The sequence below is a fragment of the Hemiscyllium ocellatum genome, unplaced genomic scaffold (assembly GCF_020745735.1).
Source record: "Hemiscyllium ocellatum isolate sHemOce1 unplaced genomic scaffold, sHemOce1.pat.X.cur. scaffold_233_pat_ctg1, whole genome shotgun sequence".
Taxonomy (NCBI): domain Eukaryota; kingdom Metazoa; phylum Chordata; class Chondrichthyes; order Orectolobiformes; family Hemiscylliidae; genus Hemiscyllium; species Hemiscyllium ocellatum.
Window position 1 is genome coordinate 598,515 of NW_026868055.1, and position 27,632 is coordinate 626,146.

General features: G+C 45.5%; 1 long non-coding RNA gene across 3 annotated transcripts; it reads right to left on the bottom strand.

Annotated features, from left to right (window-relative positions):
• Positions 1 to 2,162: 2,162 nt before the first annotated feature.
• LOC132811704 (uncharacterized) lies at positions 2,163 to 27,632 on the bottom strand. 3 transcript variants are annotated; one of them, XR_009643367.1, is made up of 4 exons: positions 27,559 to 27,632; positions 26,826 to 26,932; positions 22,298 to 22,397; positions 2,163 to 2,861 (listed from the first exon to the last, which is right to left on the bottom strand). It is a non-coding gene; the product is annotated as an uncharacterized LOC132811704 (long non-coding RNA). The 3 variants fall into 3 exon arrangements; XR_009643366.1 differs by lacking the exon at positions 27,559 to 27,632 and adding an exon at positions 27,187 to 27,338; XR_009643368.1 differs by lacking the exons at positions 2,163 to 2,861; positions 27,559 to 27,632 and adding exons at positions 18,559 to 18,640; positions 27,187 to 27,338.

Genomic DNA, 27,632 nt, shown 5'->3' on the forward strand with positions numbered 1-27,632 from the left:
AAGTTTCCAGTGTCATTATTGACATGAAAACTATTTTAGTTTGCAAGTTGTTTTATACTAAGAATAATTGGAAATAAATTGTGATTATGAATTGACCATTTAACATATATTTTGAAGAGAATAATCAGATATATTTTTTGCAGGAAATTAGGAAAGTAAATAAATATGTATATATTGATATTAATAGTTTTAAAATGTTTAGAAGTTGACTAGGATTATTTGATTGAGAGAGGCTGCATGATTATAAAGACTAATTCACCTTTTTCATTGCATTGTTGGTTTCACTAGAATCTGTTGTGGTCTAAGCTCTTGTTGTGTGCAATGGACTGTCACTAATAGCTTAATTAACCTGCGAGTCTCAGATCAGGTTTCCTTTGTCTGTAAGTCAGTCTGTAAGTGTGCGACACACCTGCTTTTCTGAGGGGAAACAGAGACTCTTTTCAAAGGAAATAAGTGGCAGATCACTGAGAATGGTTTCTACTGCAAACCATAAGCAGGGAAGTGTTTTTCCAAAGAATTCCAATCTTTATCTCTAAATCTGATGGCATCTGTGTTTGTCAGTTTGTGGAGGATTCAGCCCCTTTGTTCTGAGCTGTTTTATACAAGCAGTTGGTTCATTAAGTCTTTGCCAAGAATGTTGTTTACTTTCCCCTTTTACTGTGATTCTGCAGGTTAGAATATTCTGAGAGTCAATAATGTCCAATAACTGAACATTGAATGATTTTGACTCTAACAGAGCAGTTGCCTTGTTTTCAGCTAATTATTCATGTTTTTTTATTTCCTGGTTGAGTTGAATGTTACAGAAACAGGCTCTGAGCAATGTTTCCATTCACTTGTGTTGGAGTCACTGACAGCCACATGGTCAGTTTCAGGCTGATGGATCAGTTTCTCTGACCTTGTACATGATGACACTGTTGGAGTATTGATGTTGTTGTTAACCACATTAACTGGGCTGGAGTTGACTGATCTTACATTGCCACTTTCTGAACCTCAGGCTGTCTCTCTGGGCAGTAAGTCTCCAAAAACAGTAATGTGACAATGCGCAAGGATCATCTGTTTTGATTTAAATTGTGATTGTAGCACTGCTGCTTCACAGCATCAGGTACAAGGTTGGAGTCCAGCCTTGGTCAACGGCCTGTGTGGAGTCCCCACATTCTCCCCATGATAGTGTGGGTCCCCTCCAGGTGCTCTGGTTTCCTCCCACAGTCCAAAGATGTGCAGGTGGATAAGTCATGCTAAATTGTCCACAGTATCCAGGATTGTGCAGACTAGGTGGATCAGCCATGGGTCATGCAGTGTTACAGTGATAGCGTGCTCTGGGTGTGATGTTCTTTGGATGGTCGGCGCGATTTGATGGGCCAGTGCTCTACTTCCACACTGTAGGGACTCTATTCTATGATTGAGGATAAAGGCTACACAGCCGGGTGTCCTTGGAGAAGGACCATGTGGTGTGTATCAATTCTCTCGATGCCTTTAGATAGAGGTGGGCACCGCAGGGGATACAGTGCTTTATCCCCACCGCTGCCCCCTCCCCACAACTCTACTTTGATTTAGTCCCTTCTCACTCTGTCACTTGTAATGGTTTGCTTGGCCCGTAATGGGCTTTCTTTGGAAATATTCAATTGGTTACACAAATGGTTTACTGTTGGTGATGATATGTCTAGATTAGAGTGGTGCTGGAAAAGCACAGCAGGTCAGGCAGGATCCGGGGAGCCGGAAAATCAACGTTTTGGCAAAAGCCCTTTTCCAGCACCACTCTAATCTCGGCTCTGGTTTCCAGCATCTGCAGTCCTCACTTTTGCACTGTTGGTGATTATATGTTAACCAAAAGCAAAATGGCATAATGATGATTTTGATGGTGGGAAGGTTGCTGTGATAACATTTCTGTGTCAGGGAAATGGGGAAAAAGAACGCTTCGCAGCTCACAGAAGGAGACCTGAAAAGCAATTACATCAAACCAAAGGTTCAGACAGGGAGGGAATATTTCCCTGGAGCTTGAGTAACTGGAAAGTGATGGTGTCCGTGACAAAAGGGATTTTGTTTTACAGTGGTTGAAAGTTTTAAAAGTGTTATATTCAGACAGTTTAATTTATTTTCTTTAATTTTATTTGCTGTGCAAAAAACTTTTACAACATTTTAAAACCAAAATTTACAAACTTTGTGTTAAAGATAAATGTTAAATAAGATCCATCAAACCTTCCCTCACTGAAACCTGTTGTGGAAGTGCAATCTCCTGGAGAATCCCTGCCCACTCCTTCCTTCCCGGGCTCCATGGCTACATACATACCTGGGAGATAGCAGCAGGAGGAGACCATTCAGCCTTTCAATCCTGCTCCACCATTCAATGGGAAACAGCTGACCATCCAGCTCAGTCTCCTGTTCCTGCTGTGCTCCAATCCCCTTTCATGACTTTACCTCGAAGAACTATATCTAAGTCCTCCTTTGGTTTCACTGCCTTTTGTTCCAGTGACGTTGCTGTGTTACTGTGTGGGTGTAGGCAGGGGTAATGTGATGGTGCTGCCTCCTGGAGGATGCACTCAGCGTCCCTCATCATCCTGCAGTAACATCAACTGGGTTTCAGCAACTAGAGATAGAACCCATTTCCAGGATATGGGCATCACTGGCTCAGCCAGCATTTATTCCCCATCTCTAGTTACCCTTGAGAAGATGGGAGTGAGCTGCTGTCTTGAACCATTCACAGTCCATTTGGTGCAGATAGACCAACAATGCTGGGAGGGAGAGTGTTGCAGGATTTTGGCCGAGTGAATCTCTATCTTTGGTTCTTCAAATGCTGGTTAACTTAATCACAATCTGCACATGATTTTGAGATTTCAGTCTGCAAATCTTCATCATCTAGCACCCTGTATAAAGGAATATGTACAGGTTAGAAATTCAGACCAGACAATTCTAGCTTCTTTGGAATTTCCTTTTCCCCTTCTATTCCTGAGATGCTGCCTAACCTGCTGTGCTTTGACCAGCAACACATTTGCAACCCCTTTCTTCCCCCAAAGCTGTTACCCTCCAGCCCACTTACTCGCTCCCACCATTCTGACTCTGCTACCCCCTAATGAACAGCCTCCCCATTCTCATGGAGTTACTGATAAACAGATCCATGCCACCACTTCCCGTCCCTGGTTAGACTCTGCACCCTTTCTGGGTTCACTTCCTTTCCCTTCAGTTGCTGCAAGTCAATAATGTAACAGCAGAATGAAACAAAAGGAAACAGAAAGGGAGGTGGCAGATCCTGGACAGAAGAGGAACCTTCAGTCTGGGAGAATGGGTCAGATCCTTCTTTGTTTCCCATTTGTTGATTCCCAGCATTACAATGAATTGGGGATGGAGAGTGGTCCTACATGGGTGTGGTGACCCCCTAACAGATCAATACCAGAAGCAGATGCATCCCTTCCCCAGCCAATCACAGTGTGAAATACTTTCTGCAAAGTATACTTACCTAAAGCACATGCTCCAAAACCTGCCCACATTCTGTACATGTACAGTGCGGGGTTTCCCCACACACGTGTGGTCCCTGCCACAGGGATTGTGGGTGTTGTAGTCCCCAAGAAGCCACTGGAGCCCTGTCTCTGGAAAGTGTATGAAAATTGTGGACTGGAGGGTGTTGTGTATAGGATCCCCATTCAGACACACAGGACATATGGGCTGTCACTGGGTTTTACTGAGACACCTGCTTCCACAACCTGATTTTCTGATGTAAGGAATATAGATTCAGCCAACTGGGGCGTGGGAAGTGAATAGGAGGAGCAGATTTTAAGCAGAGGTGGCTCAATGGTTAGCACTGCTGACTCAGTGTCAGGGACCTGGATTTGATTTTAGCCTTAGGTGACTGTGTGGAGTTTACACGTTCTCCCCGTGTCTGAGCGGGTTTCCTCTGGGTGCTCCCGTTTCATCCCACAGTCCAAAGATGTGCAGGTTAGGAGGATTGGATATGCTAAATTGCCCACAGTGTCCATGCCTGTGCAGGTGAAGCCATTAACCATGGGAAATACAGGGAATGGGTGAGTCTGAATGGGATGCTCATTATAGGGTTGGTGTGGACTCCATGGACGAATACCCTGTTTCTGCACTGTAGGGATTCTATTCTAATTTCATGAAGAAGAATGTACCTATCTCAATGTGCTGTGAATCTGTGGAATTCCCTATTCAAAATGCAGTGGATGCCAGGACAATGAGCAGATTTAATGAAGAGATACAGATGTTGAATTTGCAATGAGATGAAGGGTGAGAGAGAGCAGGCAGGAAAACCCAGCTGAGACCGAGGTGAGCTCAATCATCACCGTATTAAATGGTGGGGCTGGTTCGAAGAGCTGCATTCCCTCTCCTGTACCCAGTGCTCATCTTCTTATGGTAATAACTGGAAACCTGAATCCAAAACTCACCACCCTCCCCAAAGGAGTCATGATTTGGAGATGCTGGTGTTGGACTGGGGTGTACAAAGTTAAAAATCACACAACACCAGGCTGTAGTCCAACAGGTTTAATTGGAAGCACACTAGCTTTTGGAGCGACGCTCCTTCATCAGGTGATTGTGGAGGGCTCGATCATAACACAGATTATAGCAAAAATTTGCAGTGTGATGTAACTGAAATTATACATTGAAAAAATAATTGTCTGTTAAGCCTTTCATCTGTGAGAATACAGTGATAGTTTGACTTCTTTCATGTGTAAATCACAAAACCCTTCTTTTTAAAGTTGCATTCTCAGGTTAGCTGCTAACAATGGTTTATAGTGAGACAATATGTTGAAGGTGTTAGTTCCCTTTGTTCTCTGCCTATGACCTGATGTTTAGATTGATCCTCTCTCCACAGTCACCACGCTAACATGGACTTGGCTGTACCTCAGTAATTTTTCCAGACACACTGACATTTGAAATATTCACCCACGGACAGAATACACACCTTCCCTTCCACATGAAAAGGCCAATGATATTCAGATCGGCACGGATCAAGTAACTATCAAAACTGAAAATGAAGTTCAATTTAAATTTCTCATCTGCAAATCTGCCCTTTCGGTTCTCTACAACAGAGAAAACAAGTCACCACCGTTAACACAGGATGGAAATTCATAAGACAATTATAGTATTAAATTGCAGTTTCTTTGTTCCCCCAAAGCTTTAAATCTCAGTCTCACAATTTCTCTCTTCTGTGAACTGAAATCCAAAATAATCTCCTCACTCCTTCCCTCCACACCTAGTTCTAACACTCTCCTCTCTTTGAATTCAGCTTCCTAGCTCCTGCCTACAGACTAAAAACCAAGAAAAGGGGTGGCACGATGGCACGGCAGCCCCACAGCACTAGGGTCACAGGTTCGATTCCAGCAATCCAAAGATGCGCAGGTCAGGTGAATCGGCCAGGCTAAATTGCCCATAATATTAGATGCATTAATCAGAGGGAAATGGGTCTGGGTGGGTAACCCGAGGGTCGGTGTAGACTGTTTGGGCCGAAGGGCCTGTTTCCACACTGTAGGAAATCTAATCTAATCAAATCAATGAGTCTGACTCGGAGCCTCCTGGGTGTTGGTGAATCCTCCCCACACCTCCCAGGGCTTCCTTCTGGGACAGAACGGACTGACTTTTTCCCCCCCAATCTGGAACCTCTTATTTATTCCCCTACTCCGATCCTCGGATGAGAACCATCCTGCACACACTGGCCAAATCATATCTGGTTGAATAAAAATGAACTAAAATGAATGTTCCTCTCCGTAACATCCCTGAATCTTCACCCGAGTTCTGATAACTTTCTGCAAAATACTCCCCCACTGATACGCCGACCACTTGTCCCGATACCAGGGGAGGGGCCATTCCCCTGGGTCCTGTTCCCAGAGGGAGGAAGGGAGTGAGCTGCCAATGAAAGATCAATCCCACACACCCACAGCCGCTCTCCCTGGCACTGACCCACCTTGCACATACACCAACAATTGCCCAGCACTGCGCCCATGCACCGGTCTCCCCTCCTGCTGAGCATGCTCCAGATCACACAGGAGCCTGAGTGATTGACAGCAGCCACTGCCCAATAGGGTGGAGGGGGCGGGGCTGGAGGACTGGGACAATGGGATTGTAAACAATGAATGAATGTGGAGGACACTGGGGGATGGACAGGTCAGTGAGGGACATGAGCAGTGCAGCAGCAGGAGGGGATCCTGGACAAACTGAGCAATGGGAGAGTCTAACAGGAGAGAAACTACAGGAAGGTTTTGTTTAGAGGCTCAGGCAGGGACAGCTGGGAGACAGTATGGCCTGGTGGCTTGGGCAGGTTTTCCAATCAGCCACTTCAAAGATGCTGTCACTCAACTTTGAACCTGATCCTCCTGGTCCAGAGGTAAGGACACTACCACCATTTCTTGGTGGACTAGAGGAAAGAAGGGAAGATGTTCTCCGTCTCACTCACATGGAAACTCCATGAGCTCCTCCCACTTACTGTCTACAGTGGGGATGGAGGAGACAGAGCAGATGGGAGCAGGGTTAGGGATATAGGGACTGCCTTTGAAAAGGAACTCACTGTGTTGGTGATATTAATAAGACTCGATACACAGTCACTAACACAAAGCTGGTGTACGTGAACTTTATCCAGAATATGAACACCCATAACTGAGTGGCGCAGACTCCAATATACAGAGTTAAGTCCTGTATACTATTAACAGCTGTGTGTGAGAGAAATCACGTCTCATGAACTTAAGTCAGGGCAAAGCGGTGGAAATCATCTACATGGTCTTCAGTAAGGCGTTCAAGAAGGTTCCCCATGGGAGATTAGTTAGCAAGGTTAGATCTCACGGAATACAGAGAGAGAACGAGCCGTTTGGATACAAAACTGGCTCAGAGGTAGAAGACAGAGGGTGGTGCCAGAAGGTTACTTTTCAGATTGGAGACCTGTGACCAGTGGGGTGTCACAAAGGATCGGTGCTGGATCCACTAATTTTCATAATTTATATAAATGATTTGGAAGTGAATATAGAAAGTATTGTTAGTAAGATGACATCAAAATTGGAGGTGTAGTGGACAGTGAATAAGATTATCTCAGATTACAACGGGATCTTGGTCAGATGGTTGAGGATTGGCAAATGGAGTTTAATTCAGATAAATGTGAGGTGCTACATTTTGGAAAAGCAAATATTAGCAGGATGTATACACTTAATGGTAAGGTCCTCGGGAGCGCTGCTGAACAAAGAGACCTTGGAGTGCAGGTTCACAGCTCATTGAAAGCAGAATCGTAGGTAGATAGGATAGTGAAGAAGGTGTTTAATATGCTTTCCTTTATTGGTCAGAGCACTGAGTATAGGAGTTGGGAGGTCATGTTGCGGCTATACAGACATTGGTTAGGTCATGCTTGGAATATTGCGTGCAATTCGGGTCTCCTTCCTCTCAAAACAATATTGTGAAACATGAAAGGGGTCAGAAAAGTATTACAAGCATGTTGCCAGGGTTGGAGGATTTGAGCTATAGGGAGAGGATGAATACACCGTTTTCCCTGGAGCGTCAGAGGCTGATGGGTGACCTTATAGAGGTTTATAAAATCAGTAGGGGCATGGATAGGGTAAATACACAAGGTCTTTTCCCTGCGGTGGGGAGGAGGTACGATGTGGGGTGGGAGACAGAGGGGGGAGACCGAGAGGGGAGGGTGACAGTTAGTTTGTAGATCTACAACACAATCCTGTTCCTGTTTTCTCCCCATCCCCTTCAATCCCTCTGAAGGGCTCAGAGTAAGTGCACAGACCCTGGAAAATAGAGCTTTAGGGTGACCAAGTGCTGAAGGTTGCATTTGGGACGTTGACCTTTATTAGTCTGTGCACTTTATCAATAAATGGACCTGGGTTCAATTCCACTGTCCTGGATTCATGTCAGTGGCCACAGACGCGCCTGTCTCTGACCCTGACTACTGGATCCCCTGTCACTATAGCTCTGCCATTCTCCTTCCTCCCGTTCTGTGCAGCGGAGCTCTCTGTGGGGTCATGAACCTGGCTGTTGCTGATTTCCCCTGAGAGGCAACCCCACCTGTTCCCTCCCTTATAGAATCCCAAGCGGTGCACAATATCTGTATGAGAAGCGGAATGATCATGGGGAGTCCTGCACTCCCTTCCTGAGCCTTTTGCTTGATCTGATGGTCACCCATTCCCTTTCTGCCTGTGTAACCCTCACCTGCAGTGTGACTAACTCACTAAACGTGCCGTCCATAACATTCTCAGTATTGCTCCACAGTGAGTCCACTCTCAGCTCCAGGTCTGAAAAGCAGTTTCCCAGTAGCTGCAGATGGACACCCTTCCTGCACACACAGCCGTCAGGGACACTGGAAGTGTCCCTTATTTCCCACATTGTACAAGAGGAGCGCCCCACGGGTCTGAGGGCTCCTGTAACAATGTGTCTCTAGTTTCAGCTAGTTACTCCCATTAGGAGAATTTAAATGAGCAAAAACCTTCCTTCTCTTCCAACATTTCCATTATCATCAAAAGCCCCGATCTTTACTTAAGCTGACATTTTACACTTTAAAAACTGTTTTAAAGAAAACACTCAGCAGGTATCGCTTACAACTTGGCTGTTCCCTTTGGGAACATGTGAATTGCTGAATGGCCTGGACTAAAACTGAAGCTGTGGTTCACCTTCTCCCTGTCTCCCCTCGCTCTATTTACACCCAACTCCAAAACACTCTCATTGAACCAAGCAGCCCTCACGGTGCAGCCCTGTCATTTTCATTGTCTGCTCACACCTACACTGCCCTCAGCCTCCTGTACTGTTCCAATGCATCTCAATGGGAGCTGAAGAACTGCATCTCATCTTTCAATTCAGCCCTTTGTAACCCCAGAGTCAATACGGACCTCAGCAGTTTCTGAATGAACAGACAGTTGTCAAAACCTGGAACATTCCACCCGAAATGGTGCTGGAATTTGAGTCCATAAGGAATTTTAATCAGAAGCTTGCAGGGAATTGAAAATGAGGAGTTTACAGGTTAACATCAGAAAGTGGGTGATTGGGTCTAAATCTGACAGTTCCTATGTAGAGACGAGGTGTAATTTGGACAAATCTGTGTTCCCTCTCAGGGCCCAGAATTGAGCACAAACCCAAAGGGTGATCCCTTGGAACATCTTTCTGCTTTTTGCTTGAAAAAAAAGAGATACTTTCCCACAGACAGAACAGACACACCTTTCTCCTTCCCCAGTTAAATGTCAATGGTATTCCGATCCTGATGACCCTGCTGACGATAGAAAGTTGATTTTGAGATCCCTGTCTCAATTATTCTCAAATAAAATCCTATAAAGTGAATTCACAAAATAAAACTCAGTCAGTGCAGGCTGAACAGTAAAGACAAATACTTCTCTTGGTATGTGTTTGATGTGTAAATGCTCCTCTTCAAATCACCCCGACCCCACCCAGGAAGAGGATATGCCCATGCGCCTCGCTGTACCTTGTCCCCAATAAAGATGGTGGCCATAACCCAGAACCCATCACCGCCTGAGGCCCACAGCCGTTTTCCCATTTGCTGTAAACGTGGGACCAAGAGTTTCTAATTCAGGCCTAACTACCTGTACAGAGTGTAATTAAACCCTTCCAGTCTAAACTGATCCAACTCCCCTTTCCCGTTTCCTCCTTCTGCACACACTAAGGGTCATTCTAGGTCCAGTGACCCTCACTCAGAACTGACTGCAGCTGGGAAAATTAGAATCCCTACAGTGTGGAAACAGGCCATTCGGCCCAACAAGTCCACACTCACCCTCTGAAGAGTTTCTCAACCAAACCCATTCCCCGACCCTATTATTTTACATTTACCCTGACTAATGTACCTAACCTATACATCCCTGAACACTACGGGAAATTTAGCTTGGCCAATTCACCTTACTGCACATCTTTGGACTGCAGGAGATAGGGGGTAAAGAGTAAATAATAGGTGGGGACAGAGCCCAAAAGAAAAAATAACATTTGGAAAGAAAGGAGTAGATAACAATCTGCTGGGAGGGTGAATAGCTGGTAATGGAGGGGACAGGAACCTGTGTCTGGCAGCAGCTCAGTGGAGGTGCTGGAAATGGCAGTTGATGATCTACGTTCTGCTGCAAAACAGACCCCGATCTTCCAGCTGCCTGCTACTTTAACACACGAGCCTGTTCCCTGGCCAACATCTCTGTCTCATGCTTACTGCAGTGTTCCAGTGAAGCTTGATGCAAGCTGGCAGAACATTCCAAAACACACCATATTTCAAGGACTGCAATTTCCCCTCCTACGTGGTCAACAATACCCTCCAGTGTATCTCCACCACTTCCCGCACCTCTGCCATTGAACCACACCTCTCCAACTGCAACAAGGATAGAACCCCCCCAGTCCTCACCTTCCACCCAGATACAACGCATCATCCTCCGCCATTTTCACCACCTACAATCAGATCCCACCGGAGATATATTTCCCTCTCCATTCCTTTCAGCATTCCACAGAGACCATTCCCTGTGAATCCTAGTCAGATCCACGCTCCCCAACAACCCACCTTCCACTCACAGCACCTTCACTTGTCAATACAAGAGGTGCAAAACCTGTGCCCACACCTCCCCCTCACCTCCAAAGGACCATTCCCCATCCAGCAGAGATTTTCCTGCACATCCAAACACCTCACCTATTATGGCCTTTGCTTTCGATGTTGTCTCCTGGGACACCAACTTGCGGAATGTTTCAGGGAGCATTTCTGGGACACATGCACCAACCAACCCCACCATCCTGTGGCTGACCACTTCAACTTCCCTACCCACTCCTCCAAGGACATGCAAGTCATGGGCCACCTCCACCACCAAATCCCAGCTACCCGACGCCTGGAGGAAGAAATTGGGACCCTTTAACCACAGAATCAAGGTTTCCTCATCTCCCCTCCCTGCCTTATCCCAGATCCAACCCTCCAACTCGACACCACGCCCTTAAACTGTCCCACCTGTCCACTTTCCTTTCCAATTATCCACTCCACCCTATCTCCATTACCCTCTAACTACATCTACCCATTGCCTTCCTAGCCCACTTCCCACCAACACCACACATCCCTCTTATTTATCTCTCAGCCCTCTTACTTCCCACCCCACTCCCAATCCCGGCATTCCTGATGAATGGAATATGCCCAAAACGTCGATTATCCTTCTCCTGGGATGCTGCCTGACCTGCTGTGCTTTTCCAGCGCCACATGTTAACGCAAGTTGGAAGAACAACACCTTATCTTCTACTTGGGGACCCTGCACCCCTCTAGCCCCAGTATCAAAATCAATAATTTAGGTCCTGAACTCTCCAATGTCCTAGCGCCATAGCCTCTTAACCCACACACCAGGCCTTGTTAGTACATAACCTACCATTACACATTAGCTATAGTTAGCCACTAACAGTCCCCATAAACGGCTATTCACCCTGCCCCAGCCAGATCGTTATCCACTCCTTTGTCCAACTGCTCCCATCTCTTTGGACTCTATCACCACCTATCATTTACTCCTTAACCCCGATCTTCTGCATATATACCAACATTTTTTTTCAGTAGCATCAGTTCTGAGGAAGGGTCAGCAGATCCAAAATGTTAACTCCGATTTCTCTTCACAGATGCTGCCAGACCTGCTGAGCTTTTCCAGTATCTTTTGGCTGTTGAGTGAGATTTACAGCATCCGCAGTTCTTTTGGTTCTAATTTACCAGGAATTTCTAATTTAAGTCTAGCAGCCTAAAACTGTGCGTTTATAAACCCTCCCAGTCCACAATAACTCAATTTCTTCCCCAGACTTTGCAGTCTCTCCCACTCCCTTCACACTCATGAGGACCTCTCTCACAGTGACACTGCGCCTGCACAGCTCATGGCCATGTGTTGGCCTGCTGGACCCACCCCAATTCACTCCCATTGGCCGAAGGATCACGCCAATTCTCCTATTGGTCTGAAGCTGCTGTCAATCACCTGGGCCCCATTGTGACATGAGTGGGCTCCTCCCAAGAGCATCGGATGATGAGGGGTGACCTCATAGAGCTTTCTAAAATCATGAGGAGTATGGATGGGAAAAATAGACAAGGGCTTTTCCCTGGGGTGGGGGAGTCTAGAACGAGAGGGTGTAGGTTTAAGGTGAGAGGGGAAAGATTTAAAAGGGACCCAAGAGGCAACTTTTTTCATACTGAGATGGGTGCCTGTATGGAATCTTCTGTTTGGGGAAGTGGTGGAGGCTGGTACAGTTACACCATTCGGCATCTGGATGGGCATGTGAATAGGAAGGGTGTAGAGGGATATGTGCCAAATGTTGGGATATCTGGTCGGCATGGACCAGTTCAACCAAAGGGTCTAATTCCATGCTGTATGTCTCTTGGACTCTGCCCTGGGATGAGCTTCATCATTCACAGTGAATGGGGCAGTAACGCAGAGCACAGGGGTTTGGGGCTATTCAGCTGTACTGGCCCCTCTGGAGATGGTGCCAGTCTATCCCAACTCACCTCCCATTTGTCTGTAGCCCTCCAAATCCTTCCTTAAAAAAGTTAAATTCCAAATTTGTTTTCTCAATAACTACTGAATCTGCGTCCAAACTGTTCTGAGCATCTGGAACTTAGTGAGTACAATAATCTTCACATTTTTAACCTGTTTTATTTGCCATTTACCTGAAGGTAGTTACTCAAAATTGTGACGTTAATAATTTCTCCGTCTGTCTCTCTGTAAATTAAATATCCTGGAAACAAATCTGCTCCTGGTCGAAATCCCTGCCTAACCTTCTTAGCTCCAAGGAGAATTAGTTGATCTTCTGCTAACTCTCCATAAAAGAGAAACCCATCTTAATTTTAGTAGTGCCATAAAGATGTACAGCAGAGAAACAGACCCTTCGATCCAACTTGTCCATGCCGACCAGATATCCTAAATTAATATCATCCCATATGCCAGCTCTTGGCCTGTATCCTTCTAAACTTTTGCTAATCACATACAACATCTCAAAGGCATAACTGGGTAATTGTACCTGCCTCCACACTTCCTCTGGCAGCTCCTTCCACACACGTACTATGTTCAGCTGGAAACATTGCCCCTTAGATCCCTTTTAAATCTTTTCCCTCACACCTGAAGCCTGTGCCCCCAAGCTTTGGACTCACATATCCTGGGAATAAGACTCTGGGATTTCATCCTATCCATGCTCCTCACAAATGTATCCGATGCTCCAGGGAAAACAGCTCCAGCCTATTCACCCTCTATCTATATAGCTCAAACCCTCAACCCTAGCAACATCTTTGCAGATCTTTTCCGAACCCTTGCAAATTTCATAATATCATTCCGATAGCGGGGAGACCAGGACTGAAAGCAGAATTCCAGAAGTGGCTGAATCAATGTGCTGTGCAGCCGCAGAATGACATCCCAACTCCACTACTCAATGTACTGACCAGTAAAGGCAAGTACACCAAACACCTTGTTCACTACCCTGCCTATGATTCCACTTTCAAGGAACTATGAACCTGCACTGAAAGATCTCTTTGTTCAGCAACACCCCCAGGACCTTCCCATTAAGTGTATAATTCCTGCCCTCATTTGCTTTTCCAAAATGGAGCACCTCACATTTATCTGAAATAAACTCGATCTGACAATCCTCAGCCCATTTGATTGATGTCCCATTGTACTCTGAGGTAACCTTCTTTACTGTCCAGTGCACCTCCAATTTTGATGTCTACTGTAAGCCTACTAACTATACCTCATATATTCACTCACAAATCATTGATATAAATGATGAAAATCAGTGGATCCAGCACTGATCCTTACACCATATTGCTCATCACAGGGCTCCAGTCCGAAAAGCACTACTCTCCGTCCCCAACCTTCCCGCCAATTTGTATATAATAGCTGGTTCTCTCTGCATCCCATGGTGTCTAACTTGCTAACCAGTCTGTTATGTGGAACCTTTTTGAATGTCTTTCTGAAGTCCAAGTTAGTGATGTATGTACAAAGCCATGCTGACTATCCCTAATCACTTCTTGCCTTTCCAATTACATATAAACCTGTCCTTCAGAATTCCTTCCAACACCTTGTCTGCCACTACCCTCAGGCTCACCGGTGTATTGTTCCCTGGCCTTTCCTCATCACCTTTCTCAAATAATGGCTCCTGTCTTGCAGCACCTCACCTCCGGCTATCGGTGATACAAATCTCTCAACGAGGGGCCCGACGATCACTTCCCACAAAGATTTGGGATACACCTGATCAGGTCCCACAGATTTACTCAGCTTTCTGTATAAGACATCCCGTACAACCTCCTCTGTAATATGGACAGTTGTCAAATCATCACTATTTATTTCTCCAAACTCTCTAGCTTCCATATCCTCTTTCAGTAAAAGCTGACATGAAATCCTTGGGTAGTATCTCTCCCACCTTCTGTGGTTCCACAGACAGCCTTGTTGATCTTTGAGGGTCCCTATTCTCTGCCTGGTTACTCTTTTGTCCTTAGTGTTTGGTAGAATCTCTTTGGGTTGTCCTTAAACCTCTTTCCCCCCAAAGCTATCTCATGTATCCTTTTTGCCCTCCTGTTTTCCCTCACGTGTACTCCTACTGCCCCTATACTCCAAGGGATTCACTCAAACCCAGCTGTCCGTAGCTGCCATATCCCTCCTTCATCTTTTTGACCAGACCCTCAATTTCTCTAGACACACAGCATTCTCTACACCTACCAGACTTGGCTTTAACAGGAACATACTGTCCATGTACTCTTGTTGTCTCATTTTCACCAGCCTATGGAGGCAATGGCAGATGAGGACATGGAAACAGTCACTCTCAGTAAAGAGGTAGTGTTGGAAAAGATAACAGCCCAAAAGAACATGGGTCTCCTGGCCGTGATGGAATGCATCCCAGGGGACTAAAAGAGATGGTGAAGGGTTTATTGTCCTTCCTTGCTAGAGGGATGGTTATGCTGCAGTTGTACAGGGTGCTGGTGAGGCCACACCTGGAGTACTGTGTACAGGTTTGATCTCCTTACTTCAACAAGGATGTACTGACACTGGAGGGGGTGCAGAGGAGGATCACTAGTTTGAGTCGGGGGTTGAGAGGATTGGTGTATGTGGAGAGACCGAATAGACTGGGATTATACTTGTTGGAATTTAGAAGAATGGGAGGCTGTATTGGAAAAAATAAAATTAAGAAGGGAATAGATAAGATAGAAGCAGGGAGGTTATTTCCATTGGGGGGCGGGTCAGTCTAGAGAGCACAGCGTCAAAATAAGGGGGTATCTGATTTAGGACAGAGTTGAGGAGGAACTTCTTCAGCCAAAGGGTTATGAATCCGTGGAATTCCCTGCTGAGTGTAGCAGTTGATGTTATCAACTTGAATGTCTTTAAGGCAAAATGTAGATTTGCAAACAGGAATCGAATTAAGGGTTATGGTGAGAGAGCAGGAAAGTGGAGCCGAGGCCATGAAAAGATCAGCCCTGATCTTATTGAATGGCAGTGCAGGCTTGAGGGGCCAGATGGCCTACCCCTGCTCCTATTCCTTCTGTTCTTATGTTCCCACTTTCCAGCCGTCCCTTTACCTGGGGGTTGCAAAGAAATATTGAAAGTTCTTGCCTTGTACCATCAAAATTCACCTTTGTCCAATTTTGAACACCAACTTTTAGATCTGATCTATTATTTTCTGCAACTATTTTAAAACCAGTAGAATTGTCGTCAAAGAATCCCAAGTGTGGAAGCAGGCCATTCGGCCCATCACATCCACACTGACCCTCAGAGCCTCCTATCTTACCCCTGTAACGCTGCATTTCCCATGACCAATCCACCTAGCCTGCACATCTCTGAACATTTCCCATGGCCAATCCACCCACCTGCCCATCCCTGAACAATACGGCAATCCAGCCTGGATTCTCCACCCAACCTGCACACCTTTGGACTGTGGGAGGAAACCAGAACACCTGGATGAAACCCACACAGACAACCTCAATAAGGTGATCGTCCTGTTCTTATTTCCCAGTTTCACCCAAGTAATTTCAACGGGCGAACCCCCACGAATATCCTCCCTAAGCACAACAATAATGTTATCCCTACTCAAAAACACCATTCCACCTTCCCTCTTATCCCCCTTTCTACCCTTCCTCATATCTATTCCCTGGAACATTAAGCTACCTGGCCTGTCCAACCTAAGCCACGTTTCTGTCATACCCACTATATCCCAGTCCCATGTTCAAAACCATATCTTAAGCTCATCTGCTTTCCCTGTAAAACCTCTTGCATTGAAATAAATGCAGTGCAGTGCTATCAAAAGGACAGACTGATGGGCAGAGGGGGTGGGATGGCCCTGTTGATGAGGGATGACGTTCAGTCCCTTGGGAAAGGGGGATACACAGAATCAGGAGATGTAGAGTCAGATTGGAGGGTGGCTAATGTTATCCCACTTTTCAAAAAAAGTTGGGAGAGATAAAACAAGGAATTATAGACCGGTTAGTCTGATGTCAGTGGTGAGAATGACGCTGAGTCAATTACAAAAGATGAAATTATGGCTCATTTGGATAGCAGTAATAGGATTCGTCAGAGTCAGCATGGATTTACAAAGGGGAATATACTGACTTGGATTGAAAATTGGCTGTCTGACAGGAAGCAAAGAGGAGTGATAAACGCTTCCTTTCGGAATGGCAGGCAGTGACTAGTGGGGTACCACAAGGTTCGGTGCTGGGACCACAGCTGTTGATAATATACATTAATAATATAGATGAACATCTTAAAAGTAATATTAGCAAATTTGCTGATGACACAAAGCTGGGTGGCAGGGTGAAATGTGAGGAGGATGTTATGAGAATACAGGTTAACTTGGACAGGCTAGGTGAGTGGGCGGATGCATAGCAGATGCAGTTTAATGTGGATAAATGTGTGGTTATCCACTTTGGAGGCAAGAACAGGAAGGCAGATTACTATCTAAAAGGAGTCAAGTTTGGTAAAGGGGAAGTACAACGAGATCTCGGTATTCATGTATATCAGTCAATGAAAGCAAGCATGCAGGTACAGCAGGTAGTGAAGAAAGCTCACTGCATGCTGGCCCTCATAACAAGAGGAATTGAATATAGGAGCAAAGAGGTCCTTCTGCAGTTGTACAGGGCCCTGGTAAGACCGCACCTGGAGTATTGTGTGCAGTTTTGGTCTCCACATTTGAGGAAGAGCATTGTGGCTATTGAGGGAGTGTTGGGTAGGTTCACGAGGACAATTCCCGGAATTGGCGGAATGATCATATGTTGAAAGATTGGAGCGACTGAGCTTGTGTACACTTGAGTTTAGAAGAATGAGAGGGGATCTGATTGAGACCTACAAGATTATTGAAGTGTTGAACACTCTGGAGGCAGGATGCATGTTCCCACGGATGGGTGAGTCCAGAACCAGAGGACACAGTTTAAAATAAGGGAGAGGCCATTTAGAAGAGAGTTGAGGAGAAACGTCTTCACCCAGAGAGTAGTGGACACATGGAATGCACTGCCCCAGAAGGCAGTGGAGGCCAAGTCTCTGGATAATTTCAAGAAAGAGATGGACAGAACTGTTAAAGATAATGGAATCAAGTTTTATGGAGATAAGACAGGAACAGGATACTGATTGTGGACGATCAGCCATGATCATAATGAATGGTGGTGCTGGCTCAAAGGGCAGAATGGCCTATTCCTGCACCGATTGTCTATTGTACCTTGTCAGTCCGACCTCATTCTGTGCCTTGCCCGTGCCTGTCTAACTTCTCAACTGTACCAGCCTCAGGGTTACCTCCTTTCTCACTATCTCTTTAGGATTACCCCCACGCCCTCACTGGTTTAATGCCTCCCGAGTAGCACTAGCAAATCTCCCTGCTTGGATATTAGACACCTTCCAATTCAGGTGTAATCCATCCTTGTTATGCACGTCACCTCTCCCCCAGCAGAGATTCCAATGATCCAAAAATGGGAATCCTTCTCCCCTGTATCAGATCCTTGGCCACGCATTCATCTGCTCTACCCTGCTATTCCTACTCTCGCTAGCATGTGGCACGGGAGTAATCCAGATATTACTACCCACAAGATCCTGCTTATTATCCTCCAGGCTAATTTGCTATATTCTCTCATCAGTACTTCATCCTTTTCTCTTATGTCACTGGTACCAATGCACAGCGACCTCCCACTGATCATTCTCCCCTTTCAGAATATTCTGCACCCTCGGAGCCATCCTTCACCCAGACAGTAGGGAGGCACCACCCCACTCTGAGGTCTCACTATCAGCTACAGAAACTGCAGTCTGTGCTGCAGACTAGAGAGCCCCCTATCACCATCGATCGCGTGGAACCTGTTATACCTCACATTATACTAGACTCATTACACTAGTAACTTGGCTGTCAGTGCGATATTCCCCTGAAAATGTGACCCCCGACGCTTTCCAAAACAGTATACTTGTTGGAGATGGAAATAACCACAGGAGACTCCTGCACTACTTGCCTTCCGCTCCTCCATTTCCTAGAGGAAACCCATCTACCTGACTGGATCGGCAGTTTTCCTACCTTTCTGAAACTGCCACCTATCACACCCCCATGCTCCTGTAAATTCTTCATTACCTTTAACCATTGCTCCATCTGATCCAGGAAATCCTACAGGATTTGCATCCTCACTTCCTGCAGACAATCAGATCATTGAAACCTTCCTTAATCTCCCACATCCAACAGGAAGAGCACATCACTGTACGAATGGCCATCTCTGCACCTTAACAGTCCACAGACCCAGAAAAAGGCACACAATCTTACAGCTTTACAAAACACAGCTCTAGAATAAATTAGTACCAATATTTTATATTAAAAAACTTTATCAAATTATCATAAGATGTGTATTTAAAGAAATAAACTGTCGCCCTACTGAATGTTGTAGCTTTACTAAAATAAAACAGATTAAGATTTATCTTTGAAGGGACCGAAACCCACTGAGCTGTGAGTCACAGATGAACAGCACTAAACAGAACCTTCGGTCAAATTTGTCCATGCCGACCAGATATCCGAACCTAATCTTATCCCTCTTGCCAGCACCTGGGCCATATCCCTCTAAATCTTTCCTATTCATGTCAAGTATCCAAATGCCTTTAAAATACTGTAATTGTCAGCCTCCACTACTTCTTCTGGCAGCTTATTCCATTCAGGCACCACTCTCTGCATGAAAAAGTTGCTCCTTAGTTCCCTTTTATATCTTTCCCCTCTCACCCTCAACTTATGCTCTCTATTTCTGGACTCTCCTACTCAGGGAAAAGACCTTGTCTGGTTACCCTATCCATGCTACTAATGATTTTATAAACCTCTATGGAGGTCACCCCTCAGTCTCTGATGCTCCAGGGAAAGAAAGCCCCAGCCTTTTTGCTCTCTTCCTGCAGCTCAAACCCTGACAGTATCCTTGTAAATCTTTGTTGAACCTCTTCAAGTTTCACAACATCCTTCCGATTCACGGAGAACAGAATTGCACACAATATTCCAAAAGAGGCCTAACCAATGTCCTGTAATCACCTTCCAACTTCTATACTGAATGCTCTGATCAATAAGAGAATGTATTCTAAACATTTTCTTCGGTATCCTATCTACCTGCAACTCTACTTTCAAGGAAATATGAACCTGCACTGCAAGATATCTTTGTTCATCAACACTATCTAGGAATTTGCCACTAAGTGTATCAGTCCTGTTAAGATTTGCTTTTTTAAAATGCAGCACGTCACATTTATCTGAATTAAACTCCATCTGCCACTTCTCACCCATCTGAACAACATCCTGTTGTAGTCTGAGGTAACCTTCTTCGCTGTCCACTATACCTCTAATTTTGGTGTCATCTGCAAACTTACTAACTATACCTCCTATGCTCATATCTAAATCATATATATAAACGACAAAAAGTAGTGGACCCAACACTGATCTTTACGGCACTCTACTGGTCACATGCCTCCAATCTGAAAAACAACCCTCCACCACCACCCTGCCTTCTACATTTGAGCCAGTTCTGTATCCAAACGGTTAGTTCTCCCTGTATGCCATGAGATCTAACTTTGCTAAGCAGTCTTCCATGGGGAAGCTTGTCCAGTACCTTACTGAATTCCATAGATCACGTCCACCTCTCTGCCCTCATCAATCCTCTTTGATACATCTTCAATTAACTCAATCAAGTTTGAGAGACATGCACAAAGTCATGCTGACTATCACTAATCAATCCTTGCTTTTCAGTATACACATGCATCTTGTTCCTCAGGATTCCCCCCAACAACTTGCCCAGGCTCACCGGTCGTTAGTTCCCTGGCTTGTCCTTACCACCTTTCTTAAATAGTGGCACCATGTTAACCAACCTCTAGTCTTTCGGCATTTCGTCTGTGATAATCGATGATACAAAATATCTCAGCAAGAGGCCCAGCAGTCACATTCCCAACTTCCCACAGAGCTCTAGGGTACACCTGATCAGGTGCTGGGGATTAACCAAGCTTTACAGGTTACAAGACACCCAGCACGTCCTCCGCTGTAAGATGGACATATTCAACTTCTATTTTCCCACATTCTATATTGCCCATGTCCTTCTCCACAGTAAACACTGATGCAAAATATTTTGTTAGTATCTCTCCCATCTCCTGCGGCTCCACACGTAGGCTACCTTGCTGATCTTTGAAGAGCCCTATTCTCTCTCGAGTTACCCTTTTGTTCTTAATATATTTATAAACACCCTTGGGATTATTCATAACTCTATTTGCCAAAGCTATCTCATGTCCCCTTTTTGCCCTCCTGAGTTCCCTCTTCAGTATACTCCCACTGTCTTTAATGCTCAGGATTTTTTTGGTATTTTTGGATTGGAATAAATGCAAAATATTACATCTTGATAAAACAAACGAGAGCAGACTTACACTAATTAAAAACAGGGCATCGAGGAGTGATATGGAACAAAGAGGCCGAGGGGTTCGGGTCTTTCAAGTCTGTGTCACATGTAGACAGGGTGGTTAAGAAGGTGCTTAGCACACTTGTCACCATTGCTCAGACCTTGGAGTACAAGAGTTGGGATGTTATTTTGGATGTTGGGGAGGCCTTTTCTGGAATTCTGTGTCCAGTTCTGGCCATGCTGATATCGGGAGGACATTATGTATTTGGAGCGGATTCAAAAGCGATTTACCAGGATGTTGAGGGGAATGGATAGTCTGAATTATAAGCAGAGGCTGGATAGGCTGCGACGTCTTTCACTGGCGCGCAGGAGGCTGAGGAGTGACCTTATTAGACTCAAATCATGGATGGGTGGTATCAGTAATGTGAACAGCAGGTGTCCTTTCCAGGAAGGAACCCGATTCAAGACTGGGTACACAGCTTTTAAGGTGACAGCAGAACAGCTTTAAAAAGAGATTCGGGGATTTTTAAAAAATATTTGTTCAGACAATGGTTTGTGTGTGGAATGAACTATCAGAGGAAGTGGTAGTTGTGAATCAAATTACAATTTGAGGGTGGCACAGTGGCTCAGTGATTAGCCCTGCTGCCAGGGCCCCAGGTTCGTTTCCAGCTTTGGACAACTGTCTCTGTGGGACTTGCCCATTCTCCCAGTGTCTGCATGGGTTTCTTCCAGGGGCTCCAGTTTCCTCCCTAATGAGAGAGCAGCCCTATGGTCTGGGAGGACAATGCTGACTTTCCCTTTTACACAGTGATGCCACTGTGTCTCTGGGATGGGGAGAGGGAATGCTGAAGGGGTGGATGGGACACCACTCTGGCACAGTGCTTTGTCCTGGAGGATGTTCACTTTCTTTAATATTGTTGGGGGCTGCACTGATGTAGGCAAGTGGAGAACGTTCCAACACAATCCTGATGTGTGTCTTATAGAGAGCCGTGGGCGGCATGCTGGCACAGTGGTTAGCACTGCTGCCTCACAGCGCCAGAGACCTGGGTTCAATTCCCGACTCAGGTGACTGACTGTGTGGAGTTTGCACGTTCACCCCGTGTCTGCGTGGGTTTCCTCCGGGAGTTCTGGTTTCCTCCCACAGTCCAAAGATGTGCGGGTCAGGTGAATTGGCCATGCCAAATTGCCCCTAGTGAGAGGTAAGGGGTAAATGTAGGGGTATGGGTGGGTTGCGCTTTGGCGGGTCGGTGTGGACTTGTTGGGCCGAAGGGCCTGTTTCCACACTAAGTAATCTAATCAAACAGACACTGGGGAATCAGGGGTTTGGGGAAACTGAGGTTGTTCTCCTTGTAGCAAAGGCAATTGAGGGGAGCTGTGACAGAGGGATTTACAGAAATTATACATATAATAATAAACCTTACACCCATCAGCTCATTATACAAGGATTACAGGACACACATAAAAGGTTTGGGAAGATTCAAAGAGAACTTTTATGCAGCAAATGGGATTCAGATGGAATACAATACTCACACACAATGCGAATATCCAGGTCCTGATGAATTGACTAATTCAATCAGAGTTTGGTGTTACAATGACTGAGATTACCATCTGAATGTCCACCTGTAGTATCCTGTAATACAAGTTTATAAACTCCATCACTGTCAGTTCAGGTTAGAAACTCACACCATCTCCTCCTCCTGGCCCAGGATGACTGGACACATTACCCCTTGTGGAGGTCAGCAGTCAGTTCAGGGGGAAACCTCTGTGGGTTTCTGTGAGTTTCCACCTTGGGATTTCATGCGACTGAACAGGGCAGATTTTTGACACATGGGACAGAATATTCCAGGAGTCAGTGAGATGCGGAGAGCAGGATTTGCTTCTTTTTTTTTCCCTTCCGTGCTGCCGCTGTGCCTCATCAATAAGACATGGGGGGGGGGGGGGGTGAAAGGTTCATGCAGCTCGATGGGCAAGTTGTCTCCATTCTGACCAATGGGCAGCAAGTTCCTCCCATAGAGTATCTCTAAAAACAGAGCATCTCTGCATGCTTCACACTGCCCACTGTTCCCAGTAAATGTTTAGAAGAATGGGTGGGGGGGGGGGGGGGGAAATTCCTAGAAAAGGCATAACTGTAAAGTGCTAAGAGGATTGTGAAGAGAGAGAGATACACAGGAGAAGGGGGCAACAAGTTGTCAGATGGAGTATAATTTGGGAAGATGTCAAGTCGGTCAGTTTGGAGGGGACAATAAGAGAACAGAGTGCTATTTACATGGTGGAATCTGTAGAAAGCTGCACCAGAAAGGGATCTGGGGTAATTGTGCAGGAAACACTGAAAGCCAGCAGATTCTGGGCCAGTCACGAAATCAAGGGTTCTGTTTCGGATTCACCAAGTTTAAGGTAACACAGACACGGGTAAGGGGTTTCAGTAGCAATGGAGCTGGGGTGAGGTGGAGACAAGCAACGTTTCAGAGATTGGAATTCCTGGTGTTTGTGATTGTGTAGATGTCTGATTAGAAGGTCACCTTGAAGTCAGATATGACAGCAATATTGTGAAGAGTCTAGTTCTACCTCAGACTGCACCCAGTGAGAGGGAGGGGCTCAGCAGTAAGGGAAAGGAATTTGTATTAGCAACTGAAGGTAATGGATTTAACCGTAACAATGTTTCATCGGAGGAAATTGCAGTTAATCAAGTAGTGGGAATGTGATAAGCAGTTTGATAACTGAGTAACAATGGAGCAATGGAGAGGGATGATGGGGAGGGAGAGCTGGGCATCGTCAGTGTACATGTCAAACCTCACACTGTGCTTTTAGACAATGTCACCTCCTGGCAGTATGTAGGTGATAAACAGTAGGGACCAAGGATAGATCCTGGAGGGACACCAAATACAAGGAATTCATAAAGGAAAGGGAGAGTGGGATGGAGCAGGATTTACAAATGATGGTGAGGTTAAATGTTAGTTTTTTTTGCAGAATGGATGAGAAGGACATAACCAGAAAAGACAGACAGACAGAACAAGGAACAATATCTGTGAATTGGCGAGGGGGGAGTGACGGGGAGGAAACAGAGTTGGAATGTCTGTGGTTTAGCGAGACTAGGAAAAGATCAAGATGAGCTCTGATAAGACTTGACAAGAGGAGAAAGATGTAAGTTTGGGACAAAAACCAGGAACACCATGTGAGGCAGTTTGTCTCAGTGGGCTAGTGGGAGGGAGGGAAGCAGCAGAGGCAGCTGGTCGGATTGTCTCAGTCTTAGTGACAGAGAAACTCGTGTGCTCGTTGCTCTTGTTGTTGGTGAGAAGGATGGAGGAGACAGGATGATGGACAGTGTTTACAAAGAAACAAAACCAGGGTTAGTGATGTTTAAAATGAGTGAACAAACCTAATGTATTTAACTTTTATCCAGAATATTAAAATGTACAACTGAAGTCCCTGTTCGAATCCCAGCTCGGCAGACGATGGAATCTGAATTCATGAAATAATAACGAATTAGGAATCTCCTGATTTCCAAGGAACTATTGTCAATGGCAGAAAATATCCTGCCAACCTGACAGTCGCCCAACAAGCTACTCACTGCATTAATCACTGCAAAGTCTCAACAAAGGAATGAAACTGGATGGACCACTTGGCATCTAACAAGGCACCAGAAATACAACCACAGAATCAGCCCTCTCGGCTCTGCAACATCCTGCTCACTAACATCCGGTTTTTTTGTGCCAAAACGTGGCGAGCTGTCTCACAGACTAGTCAAGGAACAGCCTGACATAGTCATCCTCACAGAGTCATCCCTTACAGATAATGGCTAGACACCACCATCACCATCCCTAGATATCGAGAGTGTGATGATGGAAAAGCAAAACAAGGTGAGGCAGCATCTGAGGCGAAGGAGAATCGATGTTTCGAGCCTAAGCCTTTCATCAGCCTGACCTGCTGTGCTTTTCCAGCACCATACTCTCCACTCTGATCTCCAGCATCTGCAGTCTTCACTTTCTCCTGAAATCTCTGATATGTCCTGTCCCACCAGCAGGACAGACCAGGCAGAGGCGATGGCACAGTGATGTACACACCTTTTGCCCTGGGAGTACTCAGCATTAACTTTGGACACCAGGAAGTCTCATGGCTCCTGCTGATTACCACGTACTGTGCTCCCACGGCTGACGGATCAGTGCTACTCCATGTTGAATAACACTTGGAGGAAGCACTGAGGCAATAAAATGGTGACAAGCCTACTCTGGGTACAGGATTTCAATGTCCTCTACCAAGAGTAGCTCAGCTGCAGGATTACTGACTGACTGGTCGGGTCCTCAAGGACATAGCTGCTCAACTGGGTTTGCAGCAGGCGGTCACGGAACCAGCAAGATGGAAAAACATACTAGATCTTATCAGTATGAATCTATCAGCTGCAAATGTATCTGTCCATGACAAGAGCGACCATCCCACAGTCTTTTTGGAGACAAAGCCTCACCTTAAAGTTGAGAAAAACCTCCCTTGTGCTGAGTGGTACTATCACCATGCTAAATGGGACAGATGTAGGATCTCAAACTGGATATCTCTGAGGCACTGTGGGATAACAACAGCAACAGAACTGTACTCCAGCACAATCTGTAATCTCATGGTTTGTACATCCCGCACTCACCCATCACAATGGACAGGAAAGGAGGGCAGCCATGAGCAGCACCAGGCATACCTAAAAATGCAGTGCCAACCTGTTGAAGCTACCAAACGGGACCATCTGCATTTAAAACAGCATCAGCATCAAGCAACAGAGCTAAACGATCCCACAACCAATGGATCAGATCAGAATTCTGCCACACCCACTTGTGAATGGTAATGGACAATTAATCAACTTGTTGCAGGAAGCACAACAGATATCCCCACCCTAACTAACGGAGGGATCTCGCACATCCATGCAGCATTTGCAGCAATTCTCAGCCAGTTGCAAAGTGGGATGATCCATCGCAGCCTTCAACAGTGGTTTCCAAAATCACACACGTGAGTTTTAAGTCAGTTTGATTTAGTTCGAATAATACCAAGAAATGGTTAAGTAGTGTAAAGGCTATGGGTCCTGCTAACATTCTGGCAATTATACTGACAACTTGTGCTCCAGAACTTGCCACCCACAAAGCCACGTACCCATTCAGCACTGGCATTGACTGACAATGTGGAACATTGCCCAGGGATGTTCAACACAAAAACACAGGTCAACTCCAACCCAGGCAATTTCCCTCGATCAGCAGGAAAGTGATGTAAGTATTCATCAACAGGGCTATCAAGCAGCAGCTGCTTAGCAACAGCCAACTGAGTGACACTCATTTTAGGCTCCACCAGGGCCACTCAGCTCCCGATTGGGTTACCACCTGATTCACAACCTGACAACCAGCTGAATCCCAGAGTTGAGGTAAGAGTGACAGCCCAGTCCCACTCCAACACCACTATTTCTAGCTGATTCCACCCTCATCTCAGCTCATATACTGAAACTCTCATCCATCGTGTGTTATCTCCAGACTTAATTATCCAAAAACACTCCTGGCCAGCCTCCCAAATTCAACCTCCCTGTAATCTCAAGAAAAATTGAAAGCTCTATCGCCCACGTGCTCACTTCTCCCCAAATATGTTCATCCGTCAAAAGGCTCCTATAAGCAACAACAATTTAAAATTCTCATTCTTGACTTGATTCCTGGCTGTTCTCATCCCTAGCTCCATGCACCACACATCCTTTGAGACCTCGTCAATCCATTTACTTCGAGACTCCCAATGATTTGTTAATTCATTACTTCAACTGTGTAGCTGATTCTACAGTTGCTAAAGCAACATGGTCTGGAATTTGCAGACAAAACATCACAGGTCTGCGTTCCACCTTAAGACATCCCTCAAAACCTGCTTTTTGGCAATGTTTTTGGTCACCTGACCTAATATCTCCATCTCTGGCTTTATATCTAAAATTCTCAATGATATTTTATATGAAATTATAAGCATGATAATAAAATTACAAACTGTTCTTGATTTGGACATTATCTTCAAATCATCACTGTTGCTGTAATGAATAATCTGTAATGTCTCTTACCCAACCACATTGTGGGAGCACCTTCACCACACAAACTGCAGCTGTACAATAAAGTCAAGCATCACCCTCTCCACAGGCAACAGGGCTTTGGCATTAATCACTGGGATCTGTGGAAAGAGAAACACAGTTCAAGGGGATGCAAAATGCATGACAGGGAATGAAAGTGGTGCAGAATTTGATAGTCAGAAACTGAAGGAAAACACACTTGCTTATTGGAAAAAAGAATTCTTGACTCAAAAATATTCAAGATAAAGTAATCTGATAATAGAGCAGCACATGGTCAGGGGCTGGGCCACGTGAAAAATTCATTTACAAATGGTCTATAAAAGTAATAATACAGTAATAAACAGACCAAACATACCCCCATGGTTGGAGACTGAGGAAGCTAGACATTGACAAAGTGGTCCTGAGGGAGCCCAGAGGTGAATCAGAGCAGGATTGGCTGCTGTCATCACAATGACTCTGTACCAGAGAGAGGCTGCACATGCGCCTGGCTGCACCTTGCCCCCTACAAAGATGGCGGCCCGCACGTGTCCAGTGAATCGTTGTCCCGAATAAAGATGGCGGCGCTCACTCAGGCCTGCAGCCGCTGAGGCAATTCCCCATTTACTGCAAACACGGGACTGGGACGTTCACATTTGTGGTTTTCCGACATGCACAATTTGTTTGTAAAACCTCTCCGCTCATGCAACACAGCTTTCTCTCCCATTTCCCTGTTTATTTCTTTCCTTACCGTCTCCTTTCTCTCCATAACTTCCCGAGCATTCATTACAGCGACTCTGCGTCGGGCGCGAGGGTGATCACATG